The 27476-nt window shown below is 45.6% G+C and overlaps 1 long non-coding RNA gene across 1 annotated transcript; it reads left to right on the top strand.

Moving 5' to 3' along the window:
- On the top strand, positions 1-27095 carry LOC132828721 (uncharacterized). The gene is made up of 3 exons (XR_009646144.1): positions 1-345; positions 6497-6717; positions 24018-27095. It is a non-coding gene; the product is annotated as an uncharacterized LOC132828721 (long non-coding RNA).
- Positions 27096-27476: the final 381 nt, after the last annotated feature.

Here is a 27476-nt window from a genome sequence, read left to right as displayed (position 1 = left end):
GATGGCGGCGGCAGCCCGGGTCCGTTGCTGCCTGGCTCCGCAGCCACTCGCCCGTTTGCGGCCAACGAGGGACTCAGAGTCTTCTGGCTCTTGGTTCGGGTCTGCCAGCCTGTGTGCCGGGTAGATATGAAGCCTCCCGTTTACCTGCCCTCCGCTGTTTCTCCTCTTCCGCCGTTAACGTTTCCCGCTCGCTCCGGTCCCCGAGGCCGTGCGCCTGCGCGGTCTGACGGCACGGCGCGGTGAGCCCGCCCCGCCCGCCGTCCACTCTTGATTGGTCGGAGGAGCAGAGGCCGCTCTCCGCTATTGGCGAGGAGGCGCCATCAATCAGCGTGGCCCCATTGTGAGGTTAGTGGACGGTCAGCCCTGTGTGGCCTGCATTGTCTCCCTATCTGCTGCTGCACGAGGGTGGGCGTCATTCACAGACAATGGTGCAACGTCACAGAGCACAGGGGAAGGTGGCCACTCAGCCCTGCGTGGCCTGTACTGTCTCCCGTTCTCCTGCTCCTGGGAAGGGCATGATAGAGAGGCAAAAGTGCAATGTCACAGAGCATGAGGAAGATGGCCACTTGTGACCTGTTGTCTCCCTCTCTGCTGCCCTGCCAAGTGCACCAGTCACAGGCAATGGTGCAATTACATTGTCACAGAGCACAGGTGAAAGTGGCCATTCAGCCCTTTGTGATCTGTACTTTCTCCATATCTTCTGTTCTGGTAAGGACATCATTCACAGACAATGTCGCAGTATCACAGCGTACAGAGGAAGGTGGCCATTCAGCCTTTTGTGGCCTGTACTCTGTCCCTCTCTGCTGCCCTGGGAAGGGCATCAGCCACAGGCAGTGGTGCGAGGTACATTGTCACAGAGCACAGGTGAAGGTGGCCATTCTGCCTTTAGTGATCTGTACTTTCTCCGTATCTTCTGTTCTGGGAAGGGCATCATTCACAGACAATGTTGCAGTGACACAGAGCACAGGGGAAGGTGGCCATTCAGCCCCGTGCGGCCCATTCTGTCTCTGTATCTGCTGTACTGAGATGGGTATAATTCACAGAGAATGTTACAGTGTGCAGTGTCACTGAGCACAGGGATAGGTGGCCATTCAGCCCTTGGTGGCTGTACTGTCTCCCTATCTGCTGCACTGGGATGGGCCTCATTCACAGGCAATGGTGCAATATCACAGAGCACAGGGGAAGGTGGCCATTTAGCCATTTATGGCCTGTATTCTCTCCCTCTCTGCTGCCAAGGGAAGGATGTCATTCACAGACAACGATGCAATGTGCAGTGTTGCAGAGCACATGGGAAAGTGGTCATTCAGCTCTTTGTGGTCTGTACTCTCGCCATCTCCGCTGTGCTGGGATGGGCATCAAGCACAGGCAATGTTGCAGTATCACAGCGCACAGAGGAAGGTGGCCATTCAGCCTTTTGTGGCCGGTACCCTGTCCCTCTCTGCTGCCCTGGGAAGGGCATCAGTCACAGGCAATGGTGCCATGTATATTGTCACAGAGCACAGGTGAAGGTGGCCATTCAGCCCTTTGTGATCTGGACTTTCTCCATATCTTCTGTTCTGGGAAGGGCATCATTCACAGACAATGTTGTAGTGACACAGAGCACAGGAGAAGGTGGTCATTCAGCCCCGTGTGGCCCATTCTCTCTCTGTATCTCATGCACTGGGATGGGCATCATTCACAGGCAATGGTGCAATACCATAGAGCACAGGGGAAGGTGGCTATTCAGCCCTTTGTGACCTGTATTCTCTCCCTCTCTGTTGTCCTAGGAACAGCATCATTCACAGGCAATAATGCAATGTACAATGTCACAGAGCACAGCAGAAGTGGCCATTCAGCACTGTGGGGCCTGTAGTGTTTCCCTATCTGCTGCACTACAATGGACATCATTTTTGATATTGTGCATTGTCATAGAGCACAGGGGAGAGTGGCCACTCAGCCCTTTGTGGCCTGTACTGTATCCCGTTCTGCTACCCTGGGAAGGGCATCACTGAGAGGCAAAAGTGCAATGTCACAGAGCATGAGGAAGATGGCCATTCAGCCTATTGTGACCTGTACTCTCTTTCTATTTGTTGCCTTCCGAACGGCATCATTCACAGACAATTTGCAGTGTCACAGATCACCGGGGAAGGTGGCCATTCAATCTGTGTGACCCGTTCTCTCTCTGTTTCCGCTGCACTGGGATGGGAATTATTTCAGCAACAAATTCCACCCTGACCTTAAATTCTCCTGGACCATCTCTGACACCTCCCCCCCCGCCTCTTCCTGGACCTCTCCATCTCCATTAATGACGACCGACTTGACTCTGACATTTTTTACAAACCCACCGACTCCCACAGCTACCTGGACTACATCTGTGCCCACCCTACCTGCTGCAAAAATGCCATCCAGTATTACCAATTTCTCCGCCTCCACCGTTTCTGCTCCCAGGAGGACCAATTCCACCACAGAACACACCAGATGGCCTCCTTGAAAGATCACAGTTTCCCTTCTCACGTGGTTGAAGATGCCCTCCAGCACACCTCATCTACACCCCACACTTCTGCTCTCAAATCCCACCCCTCCAACCGTAACAAGGACAGAACCCCCCCGGTCCTCACCATCCACCCTACCAGCCTTCGCATAAACCACATCGTCCGCCAACGTTTCCGCCACCTCCAAACGGAGCCCACCACCAGGGATATATTTCCCTCCCCACCCCTTTCTGCTTTCTGCAAAGACCGTTCCCTCTGTGACTACTTGGTCAGGTCCTCATCCCCCAACAACCCACCCTCCTGTCCTGGCACCCTCCTTTGCCACCACAGGAACTGCAAAACCTGCGCTCACACCTCCTCCCTCCCCACCATCCAAGGCCCCAAAAGAGCCTTCCACATCTATTAAAGGTTCACCTGCACATCCACCAATGTCATTTATTGTATCCGTTGCTCCCGATGTGGGTCTCCTCTACTTTGGGGAGACTGGACGCCTCCTAGCAGAGCGCTTCAGGGAACATCTCCAGGACATCCGCACCAATCAACCCCATGCCCCATGGCTCAACATTTCAACTCCCCCTCCCAGTCTGCCGAAGACATGCAGGTCCTGGGCCTCCTTCACCGCGGTTCCCTCACCACCCGACAATTGGAGGAAGATCGCCTCATCTTCCGCCTCGGAACACTTCAACCCCAGGGCATCAATGTGAACTTCACCAGTTTCCTCATTTCCCCTCCCCCCACTTCACTCCAGCTCCAACCTTCCAGCTCAGCACCGCCCTCATGAATTGTCCTACCTGCCTATCTCCGTTCCCACCTATCCACTCCTCCCTCCCCTCTGACCTATCACCTCCATCCCCACTCCCATCCACCTATTGTACTCTTTGCTACCTTCTACCCAGCCCCACACCCCCCATTTATCTCTCCACCCTGGAGGCTTCCTGCCTCTATTCCTGATGAAGGGCTTTTGCCCGAAACGTCGATTTTCCTGCTCCTCGGATGCTGCCTGACGTGCTTTGCTTTTCCAGCACCACTCTGATCTAGACTCTGGGAATCATTCACAGACAATGGTACAGTGTGCAGTGTCACAGAGCACAGGGGAAGGTACCAATCAGCTGTTTATGGTTTGTATTCTCCCCGTCTCTACTCCCATGAGATGAGCATCATTCACAGACAATGGTGCAATGTCACAGAGCACAGGGGAAGTGGCCATTCAGCCCAGTGTGGTTTGCACTGTCTCCATCTCTGCTACCCTGAGATGGGCATCATTCATCGACAGTGTCACAGAACACAGGGATAGGTGGCCATTCAGCTATTTGAGACCTGTACTGTCTCCCTCTCTGCTGCATGAGGATGGGCATCATTCACAGGCAATTGTGCGATATCACAGAGTACAGGGGAAGGTGGCTATTTAGCCCAAAATGACCTGTATTCCCTCCCTCTCTGATGCCCTGGAGCAGCATCATTCACAGGCAATAATGCAATGTACAATGTCACAGAGCACAGTGTAAGTGCCCATTCAGCCCTGTGGGTCCCATTGTGTTCCCCTATCTGCTACGCTACAATGGACATCGTTTTTGACATTGTGCATTGTGACAGAGCACAGGGGAAAGTGGCCGTTCAGTCCTGTGTGGCCTGTAATCTCTCCCTGTCGGCTGCCCTGGGAAGGGCATTATTCACAGACAGTGGTGTAATGTGCAGTGTTTCAGACCACAGGGAAAGGTGGCCATTCAGCCCTGTGTAGCCTGTACTTCCTCCCACTCTGCTGCGCTGGGATGGGCATCATTCACAGACAATGTGCATTGTCACAGAGCACAGGGGAAAGTAGCCACTCAGCCCTTTGTGGCTTGTACTGTCTCTGTCTCTGCTGCGCTGGGACGGGAATCATTCACAGACAATTTGCATTGTCACAGAGCACAGGAGAAAGTGGCCACTCAGCCCTTTGTGGCTTGTACTCTCTTCCTATCTGTTGCCCTTGGAACGGCATCATTCACAGACAATTTTTAGTGTTGCAGAGCACAAGGGATGGTAGCCATTCAGCCCTGTGTGGCCTGTACTCTCTCGTTTTCTGCTGCCCTGGGTTGGGCATCATTCACAGTCAGTGGTACAGTGTGCAGTGTCACAGAGCACCAGGGAAGGTGGCTATTCAGCCCTTTGTGGTCTGTAGTCTCTCCCTCTGCTGCTCTGGGAAGTGTTTCATTCACAGACAATGTTGCATTGACACAGTACACATGGGAAGATGGTCATTTGGCCCTTTGTGACCTGTTTTCTCTCTCTCTCTGTATCTGCTGCCCTGGTTGGGTATCATTCACAGGGAATGATACAGTGTGCAGTGTCACAGAGCACAGGGGAAGTGGCCATTCGGCCATTTATGGCCTGTATTCTCCTTGTCTCTACTGCCCTGAGATGAGCATCATTCACAGACAATGATGCAGTGTCACAGAGCACAGAGAAGTGGCCATTCAGTTCTTTGTGACCTCTACTCTCTCCTTCTCTGCAGCCTGAGAAGGGTATCATTCACGGGTGATGTGCAATGTAACAGAACACAGGAGAATGTGGCCATTCAGCTCTTTGTGTCCTGTAGTCTCTCCCTCTTGCTGCCCTGGGATGAGCATCATTTTTGACAATGTGCATTGTCACAGAGCACAGGAGAAAATGGCCATTCAGCCCTTTGTGGCCTGGACCCTTTTTCTTTCTGCTGGACTAGGATGGGCATCATTCACAGGCAGTGCTGCAGTGTCACAGAGCACAGGGCAAACTGGCTACTCAGTCTTTTGTGTCCTGCACTCTCTCCCTATCTGCTGCACTAGGATGTGCATCATTCACAGACAATGGTGCAATGTGCAGTGTCTCAGAGCACAGGGGAAGGTGGCCATTCAGCCCATTGTGGCCTGTACTGTCTCCCGCTCTGCTGCGCTGGGACGGGCATCATTGAGAGGCAATAGTGCAATGTCACAGAGCACAGGGGAAGGTGGGCATTCAGCCCATTGTGGCCTGTACTGTCTCCCTCTCTGCTGCGCTGGGTATCATTGAGAGGCAATAGTGCAATGTCACAGAGCACAGGGGAAGGTGGGCATTCAGCCCATTGTGGCCTGTACTCGCTCCCTCTCCATTGCCCTGGGATGGACATCTTTCACAAACAGTGGTGCAATGTGCAGTGTTTCAGAGCTTGTGAAAAGGAGAAAAGTGGCCATTCATCCTTTGTGGCTTGTACTCTCTCCCCCTCTACTTCCCTGGGATGAGCATCGTCATTCACTTAAAGAAAAGTAAACACAAAAAACTGCAGATTCTGCAAATGCGAAACAAAAATAGAAATTGCACGGTTGGTCTGGTAGCATCTGTGGAGAGAAAGCAGAGTTAACATTCTGGGCTGTAGGATCTTTAAGCAAGATAGAGGAGGTTGTAAAGAGGGTGGTGGTGTAGCAGTATTGGACCTGGGTTCAATTCCCGCCTCAGGCGACTGACTGTGTGGAGCTTGCACGTTCTCCCCGTGTCTGCGTGGGTTTCCTCCGGGTGCTCCGGTTTCCTCCCACAGTCCAAAGATGTGCGGGTCAGGTGAATTGGCTATGCTAAATTGCCCGTAGTGTTAGGTAAGGGGTATATGTCGGGGTATGGGTGGGTTGCGCTTCGGCGGGTCGGTGTGGACTTGTGGGGCCGAAGGGCCTGTTTCCACACTGTAAATAATCTAATCTAATCTAATTTCGGAGTTAATTTCTGCAAAAAGGTGAAATGATATCTTGGAAGTGTGCGCAGACGAGGCTTTGTGGGTCAAACTTTAGAATGTTAGTGGGACAGCCCCTTTATTAGGAGTGCATTATAGGTCTCCAAAGAGTCAGTGGGAAGGGATGAACCAGCCAGGAGCGAACCTGTGGACAGTTCACAGAGGTGTCTAAGAGTAATAATTGGGTAATTATGCTGGGGATTTCAAATTTCTCATCAGAAATTGGGATAAGTCATAGTGCTAAGGGTTTGGAAGGGGCGTATTCCTTGAAATGCTTCCAGGTTTGAATTTTTGTATCATTGTGTAATAGGCCCATCAAAGGACAGCACATTACTGGATCTGAGTCTGGGAAAAGAAGCTAAATAGGTGTTCAGTGTGACAATGGTTGAACATTTCAGCGATAGCAATCGCAATATGGCTCAAAATTGCTCTGGACAAGGAAAGAGATGGACTGCAAAAGATGGCGTTGGATTGGGGAAAGGCCAATAAAGCTGGGTCTGTCTACGGTAGACTGGGAACAGCTCCTTGCGGGTAAGTCTACTGCAGAGCAGTGGCAGGCATTCAAAAAGAAACCGGGGAGAGTTCAGGTCTGATGTGTACCCTTTATGAGAGAAATGTAGGAGCAATAAGTTCAGAGAACCCTGGTTGTCGATCACAGTTCAGGACTGGTTGAGGAAGAAGAGAAAGGCTTTGAGCAAGTCCAAAGGGAGCAATTCAGCTGTGGTCCCGGAGGAATACAGGAAGTGCTGAAGGGAACTTGAAAGAAAGCAATTAGATGAACAGAAAGAGGGCATGAAAAAGGACTTGTGTACAGGTTTAGGGAGAATCCTAAGATACTTATAAATGCATTAAAAGGAAGAGGTTAACCAGGGAATGAGTAGGGCCCGTTAGCGACCAAGGGGCAACCTTTCTGTGAAACTGCAGGATATCAGAAGGGTGTTGAGTGAACGTTTCTTTTCAGTCTTCACTTTGGAGGTTCGGAATTGAGGAAAAGGGATTGTGAGCAACTTGCACACTTTGACAGAGGAAATGCTGAGGTAATAGAAGCTCTGTCAGACTTAAAAATGACAAAGCCCTGGCCCACATGAATTGCACTCCAGGCTGCTGTGAGAGGCAAGGCAGGAAATTACAGGGTCTGGATTAGTGGTGCTGGAAGAGCACAGCAGTTCAGGCAGCATCCAAAGAAATTACAGGGACTCGGCCACAAATTTTTAATTCCTCTGTTGGTACGGGGGAAGTGCCAGAGGACTGAAGGACAGCAAATGTAGTCTCATTTTTCAAGAACAGTAATAGAGTTGGACCAGGAAATTATAGACTGGTGAGTCTCACATTAGTGGTAGGGCAACTATCAGAGAAAATCTGAAGGAGCGAATAATATCCACTTGGAAAAGCACGTGTTAATTTGGGATAGTCAGCATGGCTTAGTCAGATGGAGGTTATGCCGAACTAATTCGTTAGAAATGTTTTGAAAATGTGATAAAGTGTGTGGATGAGGGATGTTCAGTTCACGTAGTTTATATGGATTTTAGCAAAACATTTCTGACATTTAGCAAAGCTTTTGACAAGATCCCACATGGGAGACTGATTGAGAAGGTGAAAGCACATGGAATTGAGGGAAACTTGGCGAGATGGTTCAGAAACTGGCTTAGTTACGAGACACAAAGGATAGTGGTAGAAGGCTGTTTCAATGACTGGAGGCCGGTGTCCAGTGGTGCATCAAAAGGATCATTAATGGACCCTAAATGTTTGTTATGTACACGAATAATGTTGATGAAAATGTGGGGGGAATGTTAATGCAAATTTGCAGATGACATGAATATTGGCAGAGTGATTCATAGTAAAGCTGATGGTTGCAGGTTACAGGAAGATATACATGGATTTGTCAGATGGACAGATCAGTGGCAGATGGTATTTAACCCGGATACATGCGAGGTGATGCACTTTAGTAGAAGAAGCAAGATGAGGGAGTATCTAATGAATAAAAAATGAGGTCTGCAGATGCTGGAGATCACAGCTGAAAATGTGTTGCTGGTCAAAGCACAGCAGGCCAGGCAGCATCTCAGGAATAGAGAATTCGACGTTTCGAGCATAAGCCCTTCATCAGGAATGAGAGAGAGTAGCCAAGCAGGCTAAGATAAAAGGTAGGGAGGAGGGACTTGGGGGAGGGGCGATGGAGGTGGGATAGGTGGAAGGAGGTCAAGGTGAGGGTGATGAGTGGGGTGGGGGCGGAGAGGTCAGGAAGAAGATTGCAGGTTAGGAGGGCGGTGCTGAGTTGAGGGAACCGACTGAGACAAGGTGGGGGGAGGGGAAATGAGGAAACTGGAGAAATCTGAATTCATACCTTGTGGTTGGAGAGTTCCCAGGCGGAAGATAACGTCGTGTTGTTATGTTCTGCCGGTGGAGGAGTCCAAGGACCTGCATGTCCTCAGTGGAGTGGGAGGGAGAGTTAAAGTGTTGAGCCACGGGGTGGTTGGGTTGGTTGGTCCGGGCGTCCCTGAGGTGTTCTCTGAAGCGTTCCCAAGTAAGCGGCCTGTCTCACCAATATAGAGGAGGCCACATCGGGTGCAGCGGATGCAATAGATGATGTGTGTGGAGGTACAGGTGAACTTGTGGCGGATATGGAAGGATCCCTTGGGGCCTTGGAGGGAAGTGAGTGTGGAGGTGTGGGCGCAAGTTTTACATTTCCTGCGGTTGCAGGGGAAGGTGCCGGGGGTGGAGGTTGGGTTGGTGGGGGGTGTGGATCTGACGAGGGAGTCACGAAGGGAGTGGTCCTTGCGGAACGCTGATAGGGGAGGGGAGGGAAATATATCCTTGGTGGTGGGGTCCGTTTGGAGGTGGCGGAAATGACGGTGGATGATACGTTGTATGCGGAGGTTGGTGGGGTGGTAGGTGAGAACCAGTGGGGTTCTGTCTTGGTGGCGGTTGGAGGAGCGGGGCTCAAGGGCGGAGGAGCGGGAAGTGGAGGAGATGCGGTGGAGGGCATCGTCGATCACGTCTGGGGGGAATCTGCGGTCCTTGAAGAAGGAGGCCATCTGGGCTGTGCGGTATTGGAACTGAGTATCTAATGAATGGCAAGTGTCACATTGCTGGTCTTTTTACAAGGTTACTGTGCCCTTGTGTTTCTTTTTCTGGGAACGGGGTAATTGGCCGAGCCCCAAACAGACCAAATTTAAGTGATTCATAGGGGCCCTTTTTGTTTGCACCTAATAGGTAGTGCCTCCAGCCTTAGCTTTCAAATCTTAAAAGAAGATATACTCAAGGGGGAGTGGCCAGCTCTCAGTTTAGGAGTTAGTTGAGTCAGAGCCACAGTTGAAGCTGGAAGCTCTTCCCCTCCTGACTTTGTGACCTGTGAGCTTTTTGTGTCATTTTTAATCTGTGCCCACAGTGGTCTCTTTATGGGGATTGTTGCAAGTATTGTTGGAACAGCAGCATTAAGTTGGGATTGTCTGTCTGGTTTTTCGATAGGATAAGTTATCTGGTATTCTATTTTGTTTTCTTTATGTTCCATTCTGTAATTTTGTAAATAAATTCTGTTTGTTTAAAATTCAACAGTCAGACCAGCTAATTCACTCTGGCAATATCCAATATACACTTACCTAAAACAAAGTTACAGTCTGGGCTACCTTCTTAAATTATTTTGAGGAGTCTGACTTGGTCCATAACGCAGGAGACTGGGTAGCTTAGAGGAACAGATGGATCTTGGGATAATTATTCACGGATACCTGAATGTCAGTAGAGCTCATGAATCAGATAGTTAAGAATGCATATATGGGGCATTTGCTTTCATCAGTTGTGGCATGGAGTATAAAAACAAGGGAATAATGGTGGAGTTGTTTAGAGTGTTGGTCAGACCACAGCTGGAGTATTGTGTGCAGTTCTGGTCACCTCACCACAGGAAGGATGTGACAACATTAGTTGGGGTACAGAGGAGATTTACCACAATGTTGCCTGGGATAGAGAAGGTAAGCTATAAGGAGAGACGAGAGAGGCCTGGATTGTTTTCTTTAGAGCAGAGAGGACCTGATTGAGGTGTAAAAGATTGTGACAGGGTGAATAGAGAGCAGTTGTTCCCCTTGTTTGAGGGATTTATCACGAGAGGGCATCGTTTTAGGGTGAAGAGCTGGAAATTCATGGGGGGGATCTGGGAAAATGCTTTTTCACTCAGCACTTGGTGGGAATCTGGAATGCATTCTCTGGGAAGGTAGTAGAGGCTGGAAGTCTTACAAACTGTAAAAAATATTTGGATGAGCACTTCAAGTATCATTAACATTCAGGGATAGGGGACAAGTGCAGGAAATTTGGATTAGCTCACCTTTAATGGTAATTATGTCAGTGCATACTCAATGGGCCGAAGGGCTTTTCTGCACTGTATGAATCTTAACATGGGCGGCACGGTGAGTTGGCCAGACTACATTGCCTCTAGTGTACAGGGATGTGTAGATTAGGTGCGTTAGTCAGGGGACATGTACAGTAATAGGGTAGTGGAATGGGTCTGGGTGCTTGCTCTTCAGAGGGTTGGTGTGGACTTGTTGGGCTGAATGGCCTGTTTCTGTGCAGTGGGGTTCCTATGATTCAAATCTGTGATTCAATGATGAACATTTCAGGTCCAGTGCCCCTTCATTTCAACTGTTGTAGCTAGGAAAATGTCGGCATATGTGCTGAAGATTAGGTGGAGGTCAGGGAGTGAGCAGTAAATGATTGGAGGAGATGATTGAAGAGAACAGTTAGACAGACAAAGAAAGGAGCTAAGGTCAGCCTGGGGGAAAACAAAAGACACTTACGGGGATGGTTAGTAGATAACAATAGCATGAATTGGTAGCAGCCAATGTGATGACAGAATGCAGTCGTTAGGATAAGGACATGGGAGAAGATGCTCAGGCCCTAAAATTATTGAACTCGATCATGAGAATGCCCAAGGATAAAATGAGATACTGTTCTTCCAGCCTGCACTGAGCTCTGCTGGAGCACTGAAGCAAGCCCAGCACAGAGATGTTGGCCAAGGAACACAGTGGTGTGTTGAAGCAGTGTGAGGGACCATGCCTGTGTACGTCCATCTGAGTTTACAGTTTGAATGTCAATGGTCCCATGATGTAACTCCTAACTCTTTCTCTCTGTCTTGCAACACGCAGTCGCACACAGGTTCTCACGCACTTTCACATGCACTGACACTCACTCTCGTGCAAACACTGATGCAGATACACACACATGCTCACACAGTCTCATACCCGTACACTTAATCACTTACACTCTCATTCTTGCCTCCCAGTCTCACTCTCTCTCTCCCATTCACTCTCGCACATAGTTATGTTCTCACTCACTCTTCCGCTCTCATGACACACACACTCACAAAATCACTCACAATTACATGCACTGATACTGACGCACGCAGACCCTCTCACGCACGCAGACCCTCTCACACACTCCCACAGTCATACACACTAAAACACACAGTTTCAGATACACTCACATTCGTACACTCAAACTCACATGCACATTTTCTCTGACATACCCACTCGCACTTATACAACCACGCAAGTGCACAATCTAACAAAAACACACTTACACGCTCACATGCTCTCATTCTCAACCTTACACATATATACTGACACTCACTTTCACTTTGTTACTTCACATACTCATGTCTCACACTCTCAACCTGTTGTAGATACACTTTCACACATACCATTCTCACACATACACTCTCACACTACACTTGTACACTTACACAGACACTCTTACTGAAGTGTACACTAATGCACATGCTAACACCCATACTCTCGCACACTCATAATCTCCCACTCTCATCTCTCGCATATCCACACACACTCATACTCTCTTTCTCATACTATCTCACCCACATACACTTTCACAGATTCATCCCACTCACTCTCAACTTCGGACACAAAGACACTCATACTTCACCCATTCACAGCTCTCAACCTCTCACACACACTCTTACACACCCAATCACAATAATACACATGCACACTTACACATTTACATTCCCTCACTCTTTCACACTCGTTCGCACTCACTCTTCTATTCACATTTTACATTGTCACTCACTGTTCCTCTCACACTCATGCTTACACTCACAAAATCACTCAAACTTATGATCACACTCACTGAGGCTGACACTCAAACTCTCACTCAATCTCACACACACTCATCCACACTCACTCAAACAGACGATCACACTCTCAGGTGCATTCACACATATGCACATTCATTTGTGCAAACACACACTGTCACATTCTCACATGCACACTCACTTATACAATATTAGCTACACACATGCACAAACTAACATACACTCATATTTGCATGCTGTCAAACCCATGTCACTATCATATACACTGATTCGCAACATCACACCATCACAGACACATTCATTGCCTCACACATAAACACTCACATTCTCATTCAATCTCACTCAGTCACTTCACACACTCAACTCTGTCTCTCACACTGATCTCACACTCCCACTTTCAACCTCACACATACCAGTCTCACTTATACTTACATATTGACGTAGACACTTTCACATGTGCACACTAACACTAGTACTCTCACATTCATCTCACTAATTCAGTCTCAACCTGTCACACTCAAACGCTCTCTTGGTTTACATATTCCTTTCACATTCATCTCACACACTAAACTCTCAAACTCATACAAAATAACACACACACTCTCACACAACCACACACACAGACTAATACCCATGCTCAAAAACACTCTCTCCTTCACATATTCATCTCCCACACATACACTCTCATTTACACATATATTTGCATTCTCACTCACATGCACTCAAAAACTTGCACTCACTTAGCCTCACACTCACATACGCTCTTTCTCACACCGTCACTCAAACACAACACACACTCACATGCACATGCTTACACATGTTCTCACCCTCGCATGCACATGTGCTCACACTTACACACACACTGAAGCAATCACACACATGCAGAATCTAACACACATACCCTCCTATTTACATACTCACTCTTGCACACTTTTACACTCAGAGACTTAACATATATGCTTGAACACTCCCACTTCACTAATTTCACAAGCTCTCTTGCACAGATTTCCTTGTGCACACAGATGCTTTTAGAACATAGAACATAAAAAAGTACAGCACAGAACAGGCCCTTTGGCCCACGATGTTGTGCCAAGATTTAATCCTAATGTAAAATATAGTAACTTAACCTAAACACCTCTCAACTCACTGCTATCTATGTGCATGTCCAGCAGTCACGTAAATGCCCCCAATGACTCTGCTTCCAGCACCACAGCTGGCAACACATTCCATGCATTCACAACTCTGTGTGTAAGAACCTACCTCTGACGTCTCCTTTATACCTTTCTCCTAATATCTTCAAGCTATGACTTCTCGTACCAGTCAGTCCTGCCCTGGGGAAAAATCTCTGGCTATTGACATTGTCTATTCCTCTCATTATTTTGTCCACCTCGATCAGGTCTCCTCTCTCCCTCCTCCTCTCCAGAGAGAAAAGTCCCAGCTTATTCAAACTTTCTTCATAAGGCAAGCCCTCCTGTCCAGGCAGCATCCTGGTAAACCTTCTTTGCACCCTCTCCAAAGCCTCTGTGTCTTTCCCATAGTAGGGCGACCAGACCTGGACACAATATTCCAAGTGTGGGTCTCACCAGGGATTTGTAGAGCTGCGGCTCTTAAACTTGATCCCCCTGTTAATGAAAGCCAAAACACCATATGCTTTCTAAACAACCCTATCCACTTGGGTAGCAACTTTGAGGGATCTATGCACATGTGCATCCAGATCCCTCTGTTCCTCCACACTGCCAAGAATCATGTCTTTAATCCAATATTCAGCATTCAAGTTCGACCTTCCAAATTGCATCACTTTGCATTTGTCCAGGTTGAACTCCATCTGCCATTTCTCAGCCCAGCTCTGCATCCTGTCTATGTCACGCTGCAGCCTGCAGTAGTCCTCTATATGATCGACAACACCTCCAACCTTTGTGTCATCTGCAAATTTACTAACCCACTCCTCAACCTCCTCATCCAAGTCATTTATAAAAACTACAAAGAGCAGACACTCAAGAACAGAGCCCTGCGGGACCCCACTCAACACTGACCTCCAGACTGAATACTTTCCACCTGCAACCACTGTCTCCATTCTATCAGCCAGTCAGTTCTGAATCCAGATAGCTAAATCTCCCTGTATCCCATACTTCCTGACTTTATGAATGAGCCTACCGTGGGGAACCCTATCAAATGCTTTGCTGAAGTCCATATACACCACATCTACTGCTTGACCTTCGTCGACCTGTCTTGACATCTCCTCAAAGAACTCAATATTTGTGAGGCATGACTTGTTCCTCACAAAGCCATGCTGACTGCCTTTAATTACACTATGCTTTGCCAAATAGTCATAAATCCTATACCTCAGAATTCTTTCCAAAACTTTGCTGACCACAGACGTAAGACTTGCAACTAACACAATCTCACCCTCTGTATTCTTATATTCACAAAATCACTCACACTCACAATCATACTCAGTGACATTCTCACAGTCAAACACACTCTCACATTCATGCATGCAAACACATGTTCATGCAAACTCACATGCAGTTGCTCTTTTTCACACATGCATTCACAAAATCACTCACTCACTGACGCATTCACTCACAATCGCACTCACATAATATGTATGTGTGCATGTTTATTTCTCAATGTGTGTCTGCGAATATGATGAATGTTTGTGAATGATTATACATCTCAGTGATACGTTTGTGTGAGGGTACATCTATGAGTGTTTCTGTGTGTACACCTTTAAGTGACGTGTTTGTGTATGAGTGAGTGTATATCTCTGAGTGATGAGCGGTCGTGAGAATGTATGTGGAGTGTCCATGTCTGAGTGATATGTATCTATTTCTGTGTCTGCGCTATTTTAATGACTTACCACTTGCATACATTGAATTAAATCCACTTCTGTATTCCCCACTAACTGAAGATATTAAAATCCTTCTACATTTCAATGCTAATATATTTCTAATGCTGTCAATGTGGCAGTGTCTCATTCATCTTCAGTCACACACCCACGAACAGGCAAATATATGGGATGAATCATTCCACCCAGAAGATTTATTTAAACACAGGTACATATTTAAAATTTTAGACAACACAAAATTTAATCACAGTAGGACAGTGTGGCATTTGATAAGTTCCTAATGTCAAGCCTGATACTAGTTAAAAGTTTACGACAGATTCTGAACAAGGCCTCACACTTACAATTCAGTGATTGACCTGACATGACACCTTTTACATAGTCCTATTGTTCTGCCTGTTTGAAGTTTGAAAAGTTGACCAGACAGTGCTGGAGCATTTAGCTATCCTAGAGCATTTCCTTCAAACAGATTCTGGAATTTGCATCTTAATCAAAACTTGCATTTCCTTCAAGCAGCCCTCCCTTTATCAGTGTCTGCAAAACAAGTTAATGTTTCTGTAGTGCAAGAATATGTGACTTAAAACAGGTTTTGATATATTTGCCCCTCTCCCACCTCCAATTCTAGACCTGAACTGAATCCTTCTATGTTCCTGCACCCATTTAACATTGTACTATTTAGTTCATATTGTCATCTTCAGTCGAACATCCAAAAACCATCAGTTCAGATCCCACTGCAGGAGACCACATGATAATAACATATAAAATCTGCAAGGTGGACAGAATGATTCCGAAGCAGATAGGCAGACATTTTAGGTTTGTTCATTGCAGCCACTTGATATCAGCACAACATTGATATTGACCTTATAAGTAGGAAGAGTGGACACTTGCGAGTCCATGTCCGTTTGAGTGCGGTATAGATCCACCCAAACAATATCTGGACTGCAAAGAATCAATGATGAGGGGATGAAATGATACAAACCCAGGGTTGTAATCATGAAATTCAGAAGCATTGGAGGTTAATAAATGTTTCAAGGCAATCATGCAAACTGCTGGGTTCAACAGAAATGTTTTGCTGCGTTTGGATTGAGGACTGGAATCATCATTGAAAAATTCTAATGATAATTTGAATCCCTTCCAAGACTGAAATGAAGGAACAAAGCCTCACATTTCTTGATATTATGTTGCACAGTCTACTTTTCATCCAACCCCCTTTTCAGCTATGTCCTCCTTGCATGTTACTGTCCCATCTTAGTTTGTGTTATCAGCAAACATTACACATTATCCCATCATCTCAGTCAATGATTGTGATTAGAAAAAGCTGTGTCTCAAGCAATGTCCCTTGTTGCACCCACTGATATCACTGTGACAACTTGAAAATGACTTGCTTATGCTGGGTGACATGGTGGCTCAGTGGTTAGCATTACTGCCTCACAGTACCAGGGTCCTGAGTTCAATTCTAGCCTTGGGTGACTGCCTGTGTAGGTTTGCACATTCTCCCTGTGTCTGCGTGGGGTTCTTCTGTGTGCTCCGCTTTCCTCCCACAGTCCAAAGGTGTGCAGGTCAGGTGAATTGACCAAAGTGTTATGTGCTTTAGTCAGAGGGAAATGGGTCTGGGTGGGTTACTCTTCGGAAGATTGATGTGAACTTGTTGGGCTGTAGGGAATCTAATCATTCTCAGCATCCATTTTCTGTCTTTTATCATTCTGCAAACTAAGTCCCATTTCCCATACACTATTGGGCTCTCTGAGGTTCATTGGCTCTCTGTCCCACAGCACCTTCATTTGACAATTTTGCATTCTTGTGTGTGCAATCCCTTCCTGTGTCCTCCCTGCATCTCCTTAAATTTCTTCCATCGTAACAACAGTCAACTGTTTTAGGTTTCTCCATTGTACACGTCTAGTGCACTGCAGGGAACAGAGAATGATTTACTCTCCTCTAATGCTGCATAGCTTGTGTGTGTCTCAGTATCAATATCTTGAACGTGTCTAGAATCATAGAACTGTGGAAGCAGGCTATGCAGCCTATTCAGCCTGCACTGACTCTCTGAAGAGCATCCTACCCAGATCTCCCCCCGCCCCCAAACTCTTGCCCTGTAACCTGGCATATCACATGGCTTGTCTGTTTAACATACACATCCCTAGACACTATGGACAATTTAGTCTGGCCAATCCACCTAACCTACACATCCTTGTGAATGATTCACCTCCTGGGTGTGTCGGTATCAGCACAGAACAGGCCCTTAGGCCCATGATGTTGTGCTGAAGTTTAATCCTAATGTAAAATATAATAACTTAACCTACGCACCCCTCAACTCACTGCTATCCATGTGCATGTCCAGCAGTCGCTTAAATGTCCCTAATGACTCTGCTTCTGCCATCACTGCTGGTAATGAATTCACAACTCTCTCTGAAAAGAACCTACCTGTGACATCTCTATACCTTTCTCCTAATATCTTAAAATTATGACTCCTTATACCAGTCAATCCTGTCCTGGGGAAAGGTCTCTGGCTATTGACTCGGTCTATTCCTTTCATTATTCTGGACACCTTAATCAGGTCTCCTTTCTTCCTCCTTCTCTCCAGAGAGAAGAGTCCGAGCTTATTCAACCTTTCTTCATAAGGCAAGCTCTGCAGTCCAGACAGCATCCTCTCCAAAGCCTCTGTATCTTTCCTATAGTAGGGTGACCAGAACTGGACACAATATTCCAAGTGTGGTCTCACCAGGGATTTGTAGAGCTGGAGCAAAATCTTGCGGCTTTTAAATTCAATCCCCCTGTTAATGAAAGCCAAAACACCATACGCCTTCTTTACAACACTATCCACTTGGGTGGCAATCTATGTATTTGAACACCCAGATCTCTCTGTTCCTCCAAACTGCCAAGAATCCTTTCTTTCATCCTATATTCATCATTCGAGTTCGACCTTCCAAAATGCATCACTTTGCATTTATCCAGGTTGAATTCCATCTGCCATTTCTCAGTCCAGCTTTGCATCCTTCCAGTACACTGTAGGTAACAGTGAAAGAGTCTATCCTATTTGCTGCTGCATATCCTTGTATGTGTCTCAGAGTCAGGTGTGAAATATCTTTAGAATGGCCTCATTCTGTATCTGTGTATCTCTGGCTCCTAAGCAGTGTCTGTAACTCTCTTGGTCTATCTGTGAAATGAGTTTCCCCATTCCATCAATCACACTGAGTGCATTTCAAAAGTGCTCCATTGCATGTAAACCAGTCTGGCATATACTTAAGATATGGGAAGTGTTTTATAAATGTCCATCCATCAGTTACTTTGAGGATTTGCAGTGTTGGGGTGTGATTTGAGTTAAATACAGACCAGACCTCTCCTCCAAGGATGCGGGGTGACCGTTTTGCTCTTTGACAAACAAACAACTGTCATTTTTCTCATGCCAATTTTAGAACATAGAACAGGTCCTTCAGCCCACGATGTCCCGAGCATTTACCTTAATCTTAGGGCGGCATGGTAACTCAGTGGTTAGCACTGTTGCCTCTCAGCACCAGGAATGCAGGTTCAGTTCCAGCCTCTACCGACTGTTTGTGTGAAGTTTGCACATTCTCCTCGTGTCTGCTTGGGTTTCATCTGGGTGCTCTGGTTTCCTCCCACAGTCCAAAGGTGTGCAGGTTAGGTGAATTGACTGTGCTTCATTACCCAGAGTGTTCAGGGATGTGTAGGTTATGTGCATTAGTGAGGGGCTAAATATAGGGTGGGGGAATGGGTCTGGGTTGGTTACTCTTTTGAGGGTGAGTGTAGACTTGTTGGGCCGAAGGGCCTGTTTCTACATTGTAGAGATTCTATTATTCCATGATCAACTTAACCTACACACCCCTCAATTTACTGTCCTCCACGTGTTTGTTGAGCAGTTGCTTAAATGTCCCTAATGTCTCTGACTCTATTACCACCGCTGGCAATGCATTCCATGCACCCAATATTCTCTGCATAAAGAACCTACCTCTGACATTTCCCCTATACTTTCCTGCAGTTACCTCAAACTTATGACCCTTCATGACAGCCATTTCTGCCCTGGGAAAAGGACTCTGGCTATCCACTTTATCTATGCCTCTCATTACCTTGGGCACCTCTATCAAATCACCTCTCTTCCTTCTCGATTTGAAAAGCCCTAGCTCACTCAACCTCTCTTAATAAGACAAGCCCTCCAATCCACTCAGTGTCCTGGTAAATATCTGCACGCTATGTAAAACATCTACATCCTTCCTATAATGAGGTGACCAGAACTGGACACAAAATTCCAAGTGTGGTTTAACCAGGGTTTTATCGATCTGCAGCAAAACTAGCAGCTCTAAAACTCAATCCCTCTGTTAATGAAAACCAAAACACCATACGTCTTCTTAACAACCCTATCAATTTTATGACAACTTTCAGGAATCTATGTAACTGTATGTGGATCCCAAGATCTCACTGTTCTTCCACGTTGCCAAGAATCCTATCTTTAGCCATTTATTCAGCATTGAAATTTGACCTTCCAAAATGAATTACTTCGTATTTATCTAGGTTGAACTCCATATGTCTCTTCTCAGCCCAACTCTGCATCCTGTCAATGTCTTGTAACCTACAACAGCCCTTGACACTATCTACAACACCACTGAACCTGTGTGGATGGGAATGGGGACTACAAGGAAGATGAGCCAAGTGATCACAGCACCGTGGTGCAGGGAGCCATTCAAGTGGGGGGAGAGAAGAGAAATGTAATTGGGGATATTATAGTTAGAGGCATGAACACTGTTTTCTATGACCACGATTGAGAAACCCGAACGTTGTGTTGCCTGCCTAGTGCTCAGGTTTGGAATATCTCATCTGGGCTGCAGAGGAACCTGGAGTGGAAGAGTAAAGATCCAGTGGTCCTGATCCATGTAGGTGCCAATGGCATGGATAAAACTAGCACAAAGGTTCTGCTAAAGGTGTATCAACACCTCGGAGCTAATTAAATAGCAGAGCCAAAAATGTATTAATCTCTGGATTACTGCTATTTCCTAAGTCACGAGCTAATTGACACAAGGTCAATAAGATTAAGAAGGTGAATGTGTGGCTTAAAGATTGATGTAAGAGAAATGTGTTTGATTCATGGGAAGTTGGCACAGCTACTGGGGAAAAAAGGATCTGTTCTGATAGGATGGTCTTCATATGAACTGTGCTGAGATCTCAGTCCGAGAAAATTACATAATTACAGCTGTAGACAGGGTTTAAAACTAAATAGGGAGGGAAGGGTTCAGTCATAGAGGAAATTAGTAAACTCAAAGGAGCAGGTAAGATTGCAGAACTCAGGAGAATTAAAGTCTCCAGCACAGATACAAACAGGACAGAGGGTTCGTGATAAAACTTCATGCATCCTGGACAATGAGAAGAGGGACGGTAAATACAGGACTGCAAGTGTTATATCTGAATGCATGCAGTATCAGGAATAAGGTAATTGTGCTTGTGGTACAGATCAAAATTGTCAGCTACGATGCAGTGGGCATCTTGGAGATGTGGTTGCAAGGGGATCAAGATTGGGTGTTGAATATTTAAGGATGTACATCCTATCGGAAAGATAGGTGGGTGGGCAGAGGGAGTGGGGTTGCCTTATTAGTAACCCATGTAAGAAGTGAGGTAGGGCCAGACGCCGAATCTAAGTGATTAGAATTGAAGGACTGCAAAGATGAAAAAAAAATAGGTGGAATTATGTGCAGGCCTCCAAACAGTAGTCAACAGCTGGGGCACAAGATACATCAGGAGACCGAACAGATGTGTCGGAAAGGCAAAGTTACAATGATCATGGGGGGGATATCAATATGCGGGTCGACTGGGAGAATCGCATTAATAATGGATTGGCTGAAAATGAACTTGTGGAATGTCTACGAGGTGACTTTTTTGAGCAGCTTGTGATGGAGCCCACGAAGGAACAGACAATACTACATTTAGTATTGTGCAATGAGGCAGACTTGATAAGGGAGCTTATGGTGAAGGAACCCTTGGGTTCATAACATGATTGAATTTAATGTACAATTTGAAATGGAGAAGATAGAATCAGAGAGATAATAGTATTAGAGCTGAATAAAGGCAACGACCGAGGCCTGAGGGAGAGCTGGGTAGAATTGAATAGGAGAGGAGCCGAGTAGGAAAAACAGTGGAACAGCAATGGCAAGGGTTTCTGGAGTAATTCAGGAAATGCAGCAGAGATTCATCCCAAGGAAAAGGAAACATGGTACAGGGAGCATGAGGCAATCAAAGCTGACCAGGGAAATCACAGATCGCATAAAAGCAAAAGAGCAAGCATATAATGTGCCGAAGGGCAGTGGGAAACCAGAGGATTGGCAAGCTTACAAAGACCAACAGAAGGCAACAACAAAACTTTGTTCTGGACATTGTGAGAGGATATGTTCATCTCTGTGTCTCCCACTGTCTCTGTCTCTGACAGTTCTTTCACTGTAAATTATAACATTATAATATTAAGGCAGACTGTGTACTGAGTGTAAGAATGTTTGTTGTGTCCTGGAGGATAGAGGATTTGGCTGATGGCTAATGAACAGGGTCGTTTCCAACTTGGTGAGCTAGTACTCGTGGGGGGTGCCAGAAGGATCACTGCTAAAGACGTTGATATTTACAATCGATATAAATGATTTCAATGGAGGGAACCATATAATGTGTCCAGATTCACTGCCAAGAACACAATGGGTGGCAGAGAAAATTGTGGGGACAGGTTCTCTGAGTGGGTAAGTAATTGGCAAATGTAATATAATGTGGAGAAGTGGCCATGTGCAGCAAAGATTGACAAACTAACTCAATGGCATATTAAAATACCTGTTCCCTGCCCAGTTCACACTTCCAAACCCAATGAGGATTTGTCCTTGAGGGAGGCCAGTTTTCTGACTGGATATTATGACATTGCAACGTGAAGGTACTGAGTGCAACAGAGTTTGCTGCGTCTCATCATATCATTTAGTTTGCCACCTGTATTGTGTGAATAGTATTTAAAATATCGGCAAAGGAGCTATAAAAAGGTGAAACGAGATTCACATTTAGCAAGAAGAATAGTAAAATGTTTATGTTTAATTTAATGAGAAATTATTTACATTAGTGGGTCCAGGGAGTTTATGGTATCAGGAATTTAACAGCATAGTAGAGCCATCAGTGAGGATGACAAATATTACATTGTCAGTTATTTCAATCACATTTCATTAGAAACATGAGGAGGTCCTGTTGTGAATCTCTCTAGGACATATTTTCCCTTTCACTGATGATATTGATATCCTTTCGGAGCTCCTCCTTCACACAATCACTCTGTGACACATTGGACACACGTTATTACTGGTGATCCCTCACAGACGAGGGTGACTCTCCTACACTCCCAGGGTGAGTCCATAAGTCACTGTGCAGACCAATGTGGCTTCTGCAGGCTCTGTTACATTCGGGGCAGAGAGATGGCCGAGGAAGGGCTGGATGATGTGTTGGGGTGGCAGTGTGGTCCTTACGCTATTTTTGCCTGGCATCTGTGTTTTGCTATCAGCGAATCTCAAGCTGCTTAACACTTTCACAGATGCTTCTCTTCCAGTTTGGATAGGTCCTGTGCCAGAGATTCCCAGGAGTTTGTGGGAATGTCGCATTTTGTCAGTGAGTTCTTGAGGGTACCCCGAAAGCATTCCATCTGGGCATATGGTGCTCACTTACCATTTTAGAGCTGGGAGTACAGCACCTGCCTGGGGAGTCTCATATCGGTCATGCAGACAATATGTCCAGCCTACCTATTGTAGCTGATGAAGGGTAGTCAGAGCTTCGATGCTGGGGTATTGGCCTGGTCGAGGCCGCTGATATTGGTGCACTTTTCTTCCCTGTGGATTCTCAGGGTATTCTACAGGCAAGGGTTGCAGGATTGCTCCAGTGCCTTGAGCTGTCTGCTCAGAGCCATATGAGAGGGCAGAAAATACTAAAACTCAACACACACACGCACACTCAATTTTGTCAGTCACTCACGCTTACACGCACATGCTCTCGTATAACTGACCCCAGCCCAGCAAATGCACACTCATGTGAACCTTACGCACTCACTATCACACATAGTTAATCTTTCACACACCTTCTCACACACTCAGTGTACACTTTCATTCAAGTATGCTCGATGACAAACTCACATACACTCACAGATGCATACATGCTCTCACATATGCATATCTGTAGCATGAATCATTCCCTCCAGAAGACTTGTTTGTTGCAGATTTTGTTGTTTTCATGCAGCACACAATTTGAATCTGTAATGAGACAGTGTGTCATTTGATAAATTCTGGCCTTTGGGATCAAACTAGTTGGATTAATCAGAACTCTGTGATAGATTCTGAACAAGCCTTCAAATGGAATATATTTTATAAATCTCCATCGCTCAATTACTTTGCAGTGTCAGGGTGTGTTTTGGGTTAAATATAGTTAAAACTCACATCACACCAGGTTATAGTCCAACAGGTTTGTTTGGAAGCACTTGCTTTTGAAGCACTGCTCCTTCATCAGATGATTGTGGAAGTTAAGATCATGCTCACAGAATTTATAGCCAAAGGAGTCCAGTGTCATGGAGATGTGGTACAGTAAATAACCTTAGATTCAAACTTCCATCTTTTATGCTGGGATATGCTGGTTTCTGTTCTTTGATATGAAAATCCCAAAACTTGTTTTAAATTACAATCTCAAGATAGCTCAGCTTTTTAAACAATAGGCTTTCAAATAAACCTGTTAGACTATAAACTGATGTTATGTGATTTTTAACTTTGTCCACCCCAGTCCAAAACCGGCATCACCAAGTCATGGGTTAAATATTTGTCAGGCCTTTCTCCCAAAGATGACTATTTTGCTCTTTATGTCAAACTGAAAACTCTCACCCTTCACGTGTTTATTTCATAGGAATTCGGTGTTTCATATGAATTGACCACCAACAATATAGAAGTTGTGCTGTAACTGTTTTACTGAGACAACATCAGGAATCCTATGGATCACTTTCATCCTCAGACTCACTAGTAACAGTTTCTGCCTGTATTCTCCTCAAGGTTGCTACTCTTCTCTTCCCTGTTTACTCCATTGTCGATTTGTGTGTCATCTGCAAATTCTGCAGACAATTCCAGCTTTATGGAGCTTGGTAGAGACTAAAGTTCCTTCTACAGTGTCCGTAACAAAGTCTGCCAGGACAGGGACAGCATGGGGAGCTCTCTCGATGATGTCAGCAATCAGGCCCTCATTAACACTGTGGAAGGTGGAGAGTCAGAAACAGGATAACTGTGCCAGTCTGCTCTGTCCACTAACTCTCCATGCCTCAGTAAAATTTAAATAATGATCCAATTCACTGTTGAATGCTTCAATCATACCTACATCTCCGACAACTCCAGGCAAGGCACTCCGGGCAAACAAAGCATTCTGTGAAAAAATAAAAGTCTCATATCACCTCTGTTACTTTTGAAAGTCAGTTTGAGCCTATGGTCTTCTCATTCCTGATCCATATATTTAGGGGACAGTTTTTTCCTATCCATTCGATCTAGAGCTCTCATGGTTTTGAAGAGTTCCATCAGATCTCCAACACGAAAATTCTCCATCTCTCCAATCCATCCTTATAATTCATAGTGTCGACCAATCAACCAGGAACATTCCTCTCACAATAGACGTTTCAGCACTCTACACAAGCATCTCCCACAATGATAGCATCATGGCAACAACCTTGGTACTCAACACCAACAACTGCCTATCTTCAAGCACTATCTAACAACTCATCTGCTTTATCCTCAATCACAATGTCTTCACCTTTGACAGCCAATTCTTCATCCAGACACATAGAACAGCCACGCCGACCAAATTTGCACCTCAATATGCCAAAAACTCTATGCACAGGTTCGAACAAGACTTCTTCTCTGCGCAGGACCCCCAACTAACATTATACACCAGGTACATTGATGACATTTTCTTCCTCTGGACCCATGGCGAGGTGTCATTGATAAAACTACACAGTGATATCAACTAGTTTCATCCCACTATCAAACTTACCATGGACTACTGTCTACTATCTGTCTCATTCTTGAACATATGCGTCTCCATCAAGGATGGATACCTCAGCACCAACTCTACCACAAACCCACAGACAACCTCACAATGCTATACTCCTTTAGCTTCAACCCATAACATTTTAAAACAGCCATCCACAATGGACAAGCCCTGCATGCACACTGGATCTGTTGGATGAGGAGGAACGTGATGGGTACCTGGAAGAACTCATGGATGCCTTCATAAGAATGGGGTACGATTTTCAACTCATCGACCACCAGTTCTGACGTGCCACAACAAGGAATCAGAATGACCTCCTCAGGAAACACGTGCTGCAACTGACAGGGTACCCTTCGTTGTCCAACAATTCTCTGGAGCCGAAAAATGACAAAATGTTCTTCATGACCTGCAACATATTACCAATGAGGATGAGGACCTCGCCAAGCCCTTCTCCACACCTCCACTGCTTGCCTTTAAACAACCACCAAAGCTCAAACAGATCATTGTTTGTAGCAAACTGCCCAGCTCTCAGGACAACTCCATACAACCCTGTCACGGTAGACCTTGTAAGATGTGTCAGAGTGTGGACATGGATACCACCATTACGCATTGGGGCATCTCCACCATGTACGTGGCAGGTACTCATGCAACTCAGCCAACGTTGTCTATCTCATACACTGCAGGAAAGGATTCCCTGAAGCATGGTATATTGGTGAAACCGAGCAGAGGCTATGGCGATGAATGAATGGGCATCACACAACAATCAACAGACAGGAGTGTTCTGTCCCAGTTGGAGAACACTACAGCGGTCCAGGACACTCGACCGTGGACCTTCAGGTGACTATCCTTCAAGGCAGAAAGGTGGCTGAGCAGAAGCCAATAGTAAGTTTGCTACCCATGGGGACCGGGACCTTGAGTTCATGTCACACTACAGGTGACCATCATTGCACTATGGTCACACACAGACACTACATACACACTCACATACACTTCTGTAGACACACACACACAGGCAGACCTATACACAGGCACATATACCCCTACAGACACACACACTCCTGCACTCACACATGCACCCTCTTACAGACTTTGATCCTTTTTCACTCACACACACTCTCTCACAGATGCTCACAACCCCCCTCCACAGATACACACACACACACTCCTACAGACACACACACTCCCACACTCACACATGCATCCTCGCACAGACTTAGACCACTTTACATGCACACACACCTATACACTCTTTCTCATAAACACTCACAACCCCTCACCACAGACACATGAACACACACACACAGATTCTCCTATAGCCTCACACACTCCCACACTCATAGAAGGCCGCTCTCACAGCCTTAGACCCCTTTACACTCACACACACATATACACTCTATCTCACAGACGCTTACAATCCCCTACACCACGCACACACACACAAACCCACATGCACACATACACATATAGGTTTGTGTTGTGAATTTATACTTGCAGATTTACATTGTACTTTGCTCAAAAAGTGCATGAATCCATGTAAGACTCTATTAACTCATTTTTAGATTAGAATCAGTCTCAACATCATGGCATAGACAACAGAACTGTGGGGGCTAACACTTTCAACATCTTATATGGACTGACACCAGTTGTTACAGTTAACCTGAGACTGTAACTTTGAAAAAGCAAGTTTTGAGATTTACATATGAAAGAAGTGAAACTATCATTGTCATTCTAACAGATGAGAGACTTAACAAATAATCAATATATTTTTCAATGTATAATTTCAGTTACACCACAGTGAAAACTTTGGGTATAAATTCTGTGTCTTGCAATTGTGTACTCCGCACACACCTGATGAAAGAGCAGCGCTCTGAAAGCTAGCACTTCCAATTAAATCTGTTGGACTATAACCTGGTGTTGTGTGATTTTATCTGAAGATGGTCATTATTAGGATTGAGATGGTGTTTGGAAAATTGATGAAATAAAATGTCAATAAATTCCGAGGATCAGACAGCTTAAATCCATGTTAGTTTAAGGGACTGACTCAAGAATTAGTTTCGGTATTTGTGCTCAACTATCAAGATTCTGTAAATTCTGTAACCATTTCTATGTATTACAGGATTGCTAAGCTAATTCTTTCATTTGAAAATAAAGCAAAGTAAAACTTCCTGTTAAACAATGACAGCATCAAGGAGAGTCAGCATGGATTTACTAAATAATGCTTGGAAAATTTGTTGGAATTGTTCAAGGATGTCACTGGTAAAGTTCATGTGGAGAGCCAGTGAATAAAATTTACTTGAACCTTCGGAACACTTTGATCATATATGACATTAGAAT

The sequence above is a fragment of the Hemiscyllium ocellatum genome, chromosome 27 (assembly GCF_020745735.1).
Source record: "Hemiscyllium ocellatum isolate sHemOce1 chromosome 27, sHemOce1.pat.X.cur, whole genome shotgun sequence".
Classification (NCBI taxonomy): Eukaryota; Metazoa; Chordata; class Chondrichthyes; order Orectolobiformes; family Hemiscylliidae; genus Hemiscyllium; species Hemiscyllium ocellatum.
Note: the sequence above shows the minus strand (reverse complement) of the source record. Positions and strands in the feature narration are given on the sequence as shown.